The sequence below is a fragment of the Apaloderma vittatum genome, unplaced genomic scaffold, assembly GCF_000703405.1.
Source record: "Apaloderma vittatum isolate BGI_N311 unplaced genomic scaffold, ASM70340v1 scaffold11384, whole genome shotgun sequence".
Taxonomy (NCBI): domain Eukaryota; kingdom Metazoa; phylum Chordata; class Aves; order Trogoniformes; family Trogonidae; genus Apaloderma; species Apaloderma vittatum.
Window position 1 is genome coordinate 1 of NW_009712219.1, and position 10,636 is coordinate 10,636.

The window sequence follows — 10,636 nt, forward strand, 5'->3', positions numbered from 1 at the left end:
AAACACAGGCTGTGGGAGCTGAATACTACGTGTGGGACCTGCTTACGGGGCCTGCAGAGCGGGCCTTAGTCCAAGCCAGGCACTGGGCCTGCAGGTCAAAGCTAAATACAAACTGGCCATAAATCCAAACTGTGTGTAAATGCAGCCTAGGTCAACATGCTGGGCCCATAGGCAAGACCAGAGCTGTCAATTAAGTCTAAATGCAGGTGGAGCCAACGGAGCAGGCTTTAATGTTGCCCGGGGCAGGGTGTGGGGCAGGCATAAATGCAAACCAGGTTTAAAGTACAGCCTGGACCCCCAGACACAGCCTAAATAACAGGCCAGGACTAAGCACAGACTAGGACTCTCTCCGTCTGTCCCATAGTACAGCTCCTGGGTATATCTCTCCCACCCCAGCGGGGCCGCCTGCCCCCAGCCCCGTACCTTCTTACCCCACCTTATTTTCAGGCTCGCAGCACAGGGCTGCATTTCCACACTCGCTCCTTCAGCTCGACGCCCAGTTCTCCCGGTTCTCCCAGTCCTCATTCGCTGTGGCACACCTCCTCGGCAATTCCTGTTGTGAGATCAGAGCTCCCCATGGTGCGGGAGTGGGTGCATGAAGCAGCCTGGCGCTGGGAGCTGAGGAGATGCCAGTCTCCAGCTGGCACGCACAGTCCTCGCGCTGTAGCTCAACCCCCCTCTGTGAAGTGTGGCCAACACCAGATGTTCCAATAGCATTAGTCAGGCTTGGGGAAAAAACATCATGGGAACGTAGAAAAAAAAAAAATTATGAGGAGCTAGTTGCTATTCTGCATTTTGAGCCTATGAACACCCAACTTGAGTCATGTGCTTGGGTTTATTATTTTTTTGCTGCAACTATGAATTCCAGATACAAATTTTCTGAGCAGGAAATAAGCGAGATGCATATTCACCTGACTCTAGGGGCTGGGGCTTGAAGGAAACATGGATCATTGCTAGTTTACCATGATATCTGACTTGCCATTTGTGCAGTGGAGGGATCTCTACCCCTAACGTGATCTCGCTGAGGATTAGGCACCTAATTTAAATTTTACCCTCCCATGTGGGCTCCTTCAGTGGTTGTAACCAACACTGCAGGGCCTTACAAGACATGAGGAAAAGGTGGCTCCTGTCACCCATCTCAGAGAAATTGTCCTCTGAAAGTGCGTGTTTTGTCTTCATCTGGAAGTGACCTGCACGGTGCTGGCTGAGACTGCACAATCTTTGTGCGCACTAAGGCAGCACATCAAACATAATTGTCTGGACTGGCCTCAGATCTAGCTCTTGATACTACATATGGCTACAAAATGAGAAGGAATAACCGCATCTAGACAAGAGGCTTCTTGATTTAAGTTGTTTGGATTTGAATTGTGAAAAAAAGAGATAGTTATCCTTCCAGACACAACAAGCCCGCAGTGGAAAAAAACCCAAGAATTACCCTAGTAAATGAGACTCAGATAGGAGAAAGCGAATCAGCATCCGAGATGTATTTGTGCTTTTAAGGTGATTATCTCAGCTCCCTTCATTAACATGGTAACAGCAGACTCTGCAAACAGGCACCGGGCAATACTGTAGATGTCTGCACTTTCATTTCGCAGAAAACAGCTGCCTGGGAGAATGGGATTATTTGTGGAGGGTGATCGCTGAAACTCCTCCTTGCTGATTCAACCAAAACAGGACATGGTGATTGCGCTTGCCTCATCTTGTTTAATACAGAAAGCACTCAAGCATAATGGCAAGGCCGTTGAAATCTGCAAACGCAGAACAGACAAACTCCTTACACGTGTGATTCCAAGGCTGCCATTCAGCATCTGCTCCCCTTGCAGCTAGAGCTGCTTGAAAAAAAAAGCAGTTGGTTTATTTTTTTTTTTTTGTGCAAAAATTATTGAAATTAAAGCTGGGTGAAAAATTTCTCATTACTGCTAGAGCAGCTGTAAGCGGAGAGCTCACAGGAGCAGGGATAGTAGGGCTGAGCCCTGCTGTGTCTCCCCCAAAATGTTACTGAGGCAGAGGGGCAGATACTGCATCGGCAGCTGCTCTTGTGGCAAGTCCTGGAGAAGAACAGAAAGAGCTAGAGGAGTGGTTTTGGAATTCCCAAATACCTTGAGCTCTCCCAGGTGTATTCACGATTCCTTCCTGGAGGGATCCCAAAGTTGTCTGATAATATTGCAAAAATACCCACATTCGAAAAAACAAAACGGTTGGATATTTGATCATTTCGTGAGTCTGTTATTGCCGACGCGTTGTGCCACTTCTTTCTACTCTTTAAAAAGACCTTCCTTTCATCCTCACAGCTCACCTGGGGCTTTGTTATCCGTGAGTTATAGTCAGCAATAGATTAGCAAGCAGCTCCTGCATCTGCGCTGTCCACAAATGCTTGTGCTCAGCTCCTCCTGGCTTGAAGAGTCCCAACAGCCTCGGAAAGTGGAAAAAGCAGAGCAGGATTGAGAAGGCAGGGCCTGGTGGCACTGGTTAAATCCCAGCGTTATTACGTTTCTCAGCCCTGTACCACAAGGTGTCTCCAGCGGTACGGGCATTGCTGCAGGGTTTGGAGGTTGCACCTCAGCGTCTTTTCCTGGGCTGGGGCAAGGCAGGGACCCTCACAGGGACAAATGCAACCCTTGACCCTACTCTCAGCAACTCCCGGCTCTACAATCTTGCCAGTAAGAGTCAGGTCTCCATCCTTTGTTAGCTAAGATACTTAACTGCTAAGAGCAAGCAATTTGCATGAGTGCAAGCTGAAGCCGAGATTTTTCTTCCTTGTCTTCGTTTCCCTGTGTTTTACAGCTTCCTCCTTTTTTAAAAAACAAATTCTTTTAAAAATATTTTTAAAACACCATGAATTAACTTCCCAAGTCTATCTTAGTGATAGTCAGTTAGAAGGAGATGGGGTTTATTTATTTGAAAGAGCAAATAATAAAAAATGCAGGGCCTGGCAGGCTGAGCCCCTGCACTTGGGCAGCCTGACCTGCAGCCTTGCAGTACAGATGGCTCTTTAGGTCATCAGGGTAATTTGGGAGTGACAAACTGACTCACCTAAATTAAGAGCTGGAGGAGAATTAAATCATTGGATTATATTTTAACTATTTTTTTTTTTTAAATCTTGCAAAACATGCAGTTTTGCATTTGGTAGTTGGTTTGGCACTATACCACTTTCAGAAGCATATACTGTGTGTGCATACACACACACATATGCCTATATGTAAATACATGCAGAATTATGTATTTACACTAGCATTACCATCTACACACTGACAACAAATCACTTTGGATCCTCCTGCCCATGCAAAGGGTGGGTGTGTGTGTGTGTGTATGTGTCTCCTAAAGCTATCCACTTGCCTCACTTCATCAAAGGGCTCTGTGAGTAATTGCTGAAGCAAGAGGAAGAACATATGTCTTGATTTCCACTGTGTTGCACCGTGCATAACCACTGCTGCTTGGAAAAAGGCCTCGTAAAGAGCTGGATTCATCTCACTTAACTGTGTCATCAGAGGAAAGCAGCCAGGAGATGGTGCAGCCTGGCTGAGAGTGGGAGAAAGCATCGCCAGAGGTCCCTGCCGTTGGGGACAGACAGCAGCAAGAGGGTTTCATCTCTTCTTGGGACTGCTGGGAGCATGAGTGAGCCCCGTTCAGTGTCCTGACACTCTCCTGTCTCGTTACAGCCCATCCGCCGTGATTTAGGAGAGGTTTGCCAAATAAAAAAAAAATCTCAGAAATCAAGCTTTTCATATTTTCCGGGGGAAGAAAATGATTCCTGGATCTTTCCACTGGTTCGTGGATTAAATAAAACTGGTGGATTTTATGGATTCATACATAATAAAAGCACAAAAGACAGCAGCTGTATCACATTTTCCTGCTCCTGCTTTGGCAGTCCTACACATCCTACCTGCAGGCCCGGCTATGCCTGCCCCAACATTTGTCCACCTCTCCTTAAAATCCATGAGGGCTCAGCCATCCCGCTCAGGCAGCCTTTCCAAACCCTTCCTCCTCCAACGAGAAGTTACCATCTTCACATTCCCAATAGAAATTTATTCCTGGCCAAGATATGCTTTATTTGATCTCCCACCTGCATTATCCTCTAATTTAAATCATTCCCCTTCCTCCCACTCTGAATGTATTTATGAAGAGTAATCATATCCCCTCTTAACCTTTGTTTTTCTAGGCTAAACAAGCCAAGCTCTTTTAATCTCCTCTCCTAAGATAGGTTCTCCGTTCTGCTAATCACCCTGCCAGTCCTTCCCCGCACCTGTTCAAGGATAAATTCATCTTGTCTTTTCCCAAACAGAGAACCCAGAACTACACACAATATCCCCCATGAGGTCAGACTGACCTCGCAGCGTCTACCAAAAAAATGGTTTGTTGCAGGAGCCTTTTTTTGCACAGTGAATGGAAAATAGATACAAATCCATAAACCAATAACCATAACACAAACCTTACTTGAGGAGATCGCTGTTTCACTCGGAAGGGCATTCCTCTCCTTTGCATTTGGCGGTCCCGATCCTTAGGAGGCCTTAATCAATGGTTTTTCCATTTTTCATTTACCCTGGACGAGCATCAGGACCTTGTGTTAAAGGAGTCACCCAGGGAAGTCTTGTCTGTGTTTCATTCAGCCTTTGCTCTGGCAAAACCCGCTTTGAAATCATGGCTGAAGGTTTGAGCTGCGAAGATGCAGAGTCAAATGATGAAAAGCATTTTGCATTCATCTCTTCTCTTTTCAAACTGATTTTCCAGTTTTACTTGGGGTTTAATTAAATTTCTGTGACCCAGGCAGGGAGTTCAGCCTTTCTTGATTAATGCTCTTTTAGGTGGCTCTGATAAGAATTTAGCGTCAACAACTGAGCTAACAAGCCCCAGTGAACACTTTATAGCAGGAGGCTAATTCTATTAAGACTTTGCAGTGTCAGGACTCCACTTCAAGCTTGCAGGCAAGACAAGGAATGGGGCAGAGAGAGGAAATGTAAAATTTGGCAACTAAATCACCAAGATTCAGCTTACTTGTGGGCAGAGCTCATCTGGAAACTATTTTAGCTGACAACATCAGAATTTCACCTGTTCTTTTTTTTTTTTTTCTTTTCTTCTCCTGGCTGATGCTCAGCACTTTCTTGGCTTATTGTGATAACAGCTGGGAATAAGGAGTGGAACTGAATGGTGGTGTTGATAAGAGAAATTAAAGGGTGATGCGATGACATGATGCTGGGGTAGGGCTTCTGCAGTTAGCCCTGCCTGTGCTGGATGTGTGCCGGAGTACGGGATGGTCAGGACAAAGAAGCTTGTGCTGACAGTTGCAAATTAGTCTGTTATGAGGGAAGAATTGAGGTTAATGCTCAGCAGAAATGTTTCTGTTACTTTTTGGTGACAACAGAAATATCTTACAGGTATGTCGTACCGTTCAGTACTGAAGAAGCCCACCTAATTCGCAAGCATTTTTTCTCTATTTTTCTCCTCTCCTCCCTACGCTGCTTAAGGCACCACTAAACCCCACTCTGTTTGTACTAAAACACAGCCTTGTCATTAAACCATAGTGCAAAGACTTGGCCAAGACATCACAGTTGATAAACCTGCCCAGACCTTCCCATCTCCAGTAGCTGGAGACTCAGCTTCATACTTGTCCGTTTTCAGCTCCCACAAACCTCACACAGCCTCTCCTTTATGGGAGCCTGCAGAAGCCAGAATGTTAGTTCAGGGATGTTGTTTTCTTTTTTCTCCTGGACAGTCATGGAGAATAACTTGGAAAATTACCTGAAGACAAGGTTGCTTGATGCTCTCTGGCCTGGTAGCACAGCTGCAATCACAGCAAATGGCACAAGGTAAAAATCAGTGTCCATCACTGCATGACCTGCAGGAGCTCAGCATTGCTTCTTGTATTAACAGAGAGCACAGATGCCTTTCTCCATCGCTGGCCACCGTGTCTCCGGTCAGCTTCTCTTACTTCCTCGAGGCACCCGCTTAGGGCTCCCACTCATTTCTGCTGTGCCTGGTCCCTGTGTCTCTGCTGCCTCCTGAGGCTTTAGGAGGACCAGGGGTGCCCATGGCCAAAGGGCCTCTTCCAAGGCTGGTGGCTGAGCAAGAAGCATGGGGTCTGCAGGAAAGCTGTGGCTTTCCAGGAGCCATCCAGCACCCTTCAGGGCTTTCTGAGCTGTTTCTCCTGCCCTTCTCGAGAGTGGGGACAGGCACTACATGCTGCTGGAGCTGGTCCCCCTCGAGGGGCCCGGTGGCTGCACCCATATATTCACCTGTGGTGTGGCTTGTGTCCTCTGCTCACAGTGCATGCCCATTCTTCTTTTATTCATTTTGCAAAGCAGGCTAACAATTCAATTCAATTATTTAGGCAATTCGATTACCTTCGCTGCCAGCGTGGTCATCGTCGAGGAGGGTTATCCCTGTGTTGGCCCGTCATCAGCAGGAGCTGTGGGGGGAGCACATCCCATATAACACACTGCCTTCTGCTCAAGCCCTACCCCCCAGATGACGTCTGTTTGCTGTCCCTGGACAGCAAACAAAATATGCCAAGAGTGCGCCGACACCCTCTCTTCACTACCGTCCTCCACAAATTTTGCTGCAGCATCCCTGCGAATTGTGGTTTTCAGCAGGGAAGCACACTCACCAGAGGACTCCATCCGTAATCTCTGTAAAGAGGATGCATATATCTAAGTCCTGGAGGCTCCCCAATATCAGATCACAGCAGGGACTGCGCTAATACCCATGTTCCCTCTCATTCAAACGTGAAGACACACTGAGAAATCACAGACGAGGAAGGCTCTCACAATCCTCCTGACCTCTCAGAAGCAGCCGAAGCGTCGGTCCTCAAAGGCGCCTGCCCTCGCGGTGGTGTTGGGGCCAGGCTCGCCATGAGAGCCACGTTGCGTGCAAGCGGCAAGCGTGGACACAGATCCTCCTGCCATCGTCTCTACAGCTGTTGAAAATGGCCCCGTGCACAAAGGGCAGCGTCCTCATTAAATTTCGCAGGGGGTTGCCATGTGGCTGGCAGAAATTTTGTTTTGTTTTATTTTGGCAAGCGGCACGGTAATATATTCACCACCTCCGAATGTAATGGGGTGACAGATGGGAGCTGGGCTCTGGCTTTCATGGGAAAGGCTCCTCTCAGCAGGGAAGCAGTAAGTTTCCCACCTAATCTTCTGTAACCTTCAAACTGCTAACAACTATAAGAAGCAAAGCAATGGGTAGTTATTAAATTAATGATTTCATCCCCAAGCCGGTAATAAATATTTTACAGTTTTATCTCTCCACCCTGTAGACTGCTCTAGATAGACTAGACTGTTTATTAATCTAGCTTCTGGATCTATGTTATTTAATTACTAGACAACCTAGGCGTGCTTGGGCTGGGTTATTAAATGCTGAAGACTGAGAAGGAGTCCTCTATCAAGAGGCAAAAGCTGAGTTGATCCTTGATCTCGGACTTGATAAGTTTCAGGCCAAACTTAACTCCTCTGAAGTGCTAAGGCTTGTTTGAATCCAAACCATTTGGCCATTGCCTTGTACTCAGTTTGGATGAACTCTGGGACTCGCTATAGTGAGGAAGAGGCAAGGAAAAGTTTGGGCACGTTATAGCTTCAGTAAGGGCATGCTGAAGTTGAACGGTGGCCGTGATGCTGTGGGATCAGACATCATAGCTTAGTGTGGACCAGTCCTTTCAGGGTGGTCCAGCCCTTCATGCTAGTGCTGGAGCTCAGGCAGAGCATCACAGATAGTCATAGACATTCAAACAATAGAGCGTTGCAGTTATATAAATGAAAGCAGGCTTTAATGGTTGTTATACTGTCTTGCTGACAGGGTCGAAAATGTCTTTAAATCTGATACTACCATTTTTACGATTGGTGATTTATTCATCCCACTGAAAGACGAGGATGAAGGGATCTGGAATAACGAGAGCTATTTGTCTGAAGGATGCATCATCCGCATGCTTTCCTGCAGCCTCAATCCCACGAGCCCTTCTGTACAAAGCAGAAGGTCATTTCAGGATATATCTTCTCATAAAAGTGTAGAAGTGAGCGTGTTAACAAGTGCAGGCCAGAGCCTTTAATCCAACAAGGCTGAGCTCAGTGCTGGTTGAGAGGGAGCAGTTTCCAGCTGAGGGCTGCTCCGTTGGCTGCAGTGTCATCTCCAGCCCATCCAATTGTGCCCCCAGCCTCAGCATCATCTCCCTGCAGCCCAAGGGAGGAGGAATTTGATGTCAGATAACAGCTCTGAGCAGCAAAATTGCCTTCTCTCCCCAATAACCCAATGGAGAAGGAGGCAAGCCCTTCCTGACCACCTGTTTTGGAGGACCGCTCAGTTGTGGAAGCGAGATGGACTAAGCTGTGAGACTTCACCCAGAGGAGCTCTGGGACAGGGGAAGCAAAAATCAGAAAAGAAAAAAGAGGCTGGGAAAGAAACCCCCTTCTGCACGGATGTGAAATACATCGCCAGAGCTTGTGGCTCTCTGGGAGAGGTTGGGTAAACATTAATGAGTGGAAGGTACCACTCGAGCAGAAGAACAGAGAAATGGGCCATTAGCAGCTTTTAAAAATTAACAGTGGCATCAGTGAGGCCAAATACTGCCCTCGTTGGGCGGTGATTTATCGATGTGTTCACAAACAGCCATATGCCAACCAGGATCTTTTCCCTTGCATCCTTGAAGCAAAAGACCTGCTCTGCTCTGCCGTTCAGCTCTCACCCTACGCCTGTTGGAGGAGCCTTAAGAGCTCTCCTAAGCACACCTAGAAGCTGACAGTGTGCTGTCTTAAACCAATTCAATTCCCTTCCCTGCGATAAAGGACGCTAGTTCAGAGAAGATAACATCTCACGGTGATGGCTCCCAAAGCTGCAATTTAACACAAATCTAACCGCTCTATTATGCAGCACAGCCAATTTGTTAAGAAAGGACAAGCGAGCCCGACTATTAGCTCCACCATCATAATCAAATATTGGCACAAGGAACCGCTCAGCAGTGCAAAGTCTAGCGAAACCCCCCCCACCATAAAACAATTATGCGCCCTTCAGGAAAACAGCACGCCAGCCAGTTTCAGTGAACCGTTGCACGGACTCTCCCTGGTTTTTTTTTTTTAAGAGAAGCCCTGTGCAGAGGTGGAAAAACTCTTATCAGCTCTAAGCTCTGTCCAGGAAAGGCAGCCCTGAAAACCGACCAGCAGGAAGCAAGAGCGTCTATTGCACCTTCTTCAGGAGAGACCTCATCTCCTCCACCATCCCCACGAGCCTGTCCTAAGCTCTGACAGCTGTCCTGCCCCAGGGCAGCTTGCAGACACTCGATGAAGATAGAAAAAACTGCCAGTGAACACCCATGGCCACGTACATGCTTGAGTAAAGGCTTAAAGAAATCTTTCTACCCGAAACTTTGCTCTATTTTTTCTGGCTGCGGTTCTTACCAGTTTGGCTCTTACCTTGCCTCTCACCCTCAGGTCTTTGCAGCTTGGCCCCACCTCCTGCCTTAACCCAGCAGCGCTTGCGCCTCTGCATGGGGATGGTCAGGAGAGTTCGGCTCAGTTAATCGGAGAATTTAATTTCTTGGTACTGCAGCTGCCTGAGATTCCCATTTGACCCAACCCACTCAGGTCCGAATGGCCTTAATATGATTTACCTTATTTCAGCTCACCAAAACAAAACCGAATTTCAGCGGCTTCAGAAATGACATCTCCGACTCAGAGACCGGTGAGGGATTCTTTTGGTTGCCACCACTTCGAAACATGAAGGGTGAAAGCTCTGTTCTTCCAGGAAGGGAATCTGGGAACATCCTGGCCAGGCAGATGTAAGGGAGGAAATCTCACTGAGACAAATGGCCATCTCCAAGCGTTTTAGCTAAAGCTCAGCGATCGGGGTTTTTTGTAAATCCAGGAGGGGAAAGCATCTGTCTCTGTGTCCCGTCCCAGGGCTGGCACCTCCTGCACTGCTTCCGACAGCATCTCCTCTGCTCACACGCTGCAGGAGCACAAATCCTGAGGATGCTGAGCACTGGGGACGCCAGGCACGACCCCTGGAGCGGAAGGGGCCCCAGCAACCATCTAAATAAATACAGACCTTAGCTCGGATTTTGATTCTCCCCATCGTGGGACTCGTGGGATTTCAGACACCTGCCTGGCCGGATGACAACGTCGTGTTCTTCAAAGCCTTCAGAGATACTGAACCAAAATTTCCCCCTAAATCCCCCAATTTAGGGGTGGGGAGAGCCAGGTTTGGGGGGCTCCGAGGTGGGAGGACGTGCTGAGCCCCTAAAGCCGCGGGGCAGGAGCAGGGAAAAAACCCGCTGGGCACATGTCGGGGACATCGGCAGCAGCTTGAAGAAAGACCATGGGAACTAAAGTCACAAACAGAACTGGGTTTTATTACGAAATACCCCTGCCAGTACATAAGGAAGTTCTGTCTGCAAAATACATTTCCTGAGGAAAGTAGATCACAGTATTCGTTTTTACAGAATAACATGTAGCCTGCTATAACTTTCAATGTGACTCTTTATTATTTAAATATTAACAGTATCCCTTCACATAAACAAGTACTCAGTCATCACATAACCGACACACAAACACAAAAAATAAATATACAACAAGAGCACGGTTCTTTTTTTTTTGTTTTAATCCCGACTTAAATATTAAATAAATAATAAATACAGATTTTTTCATCTCCTGTT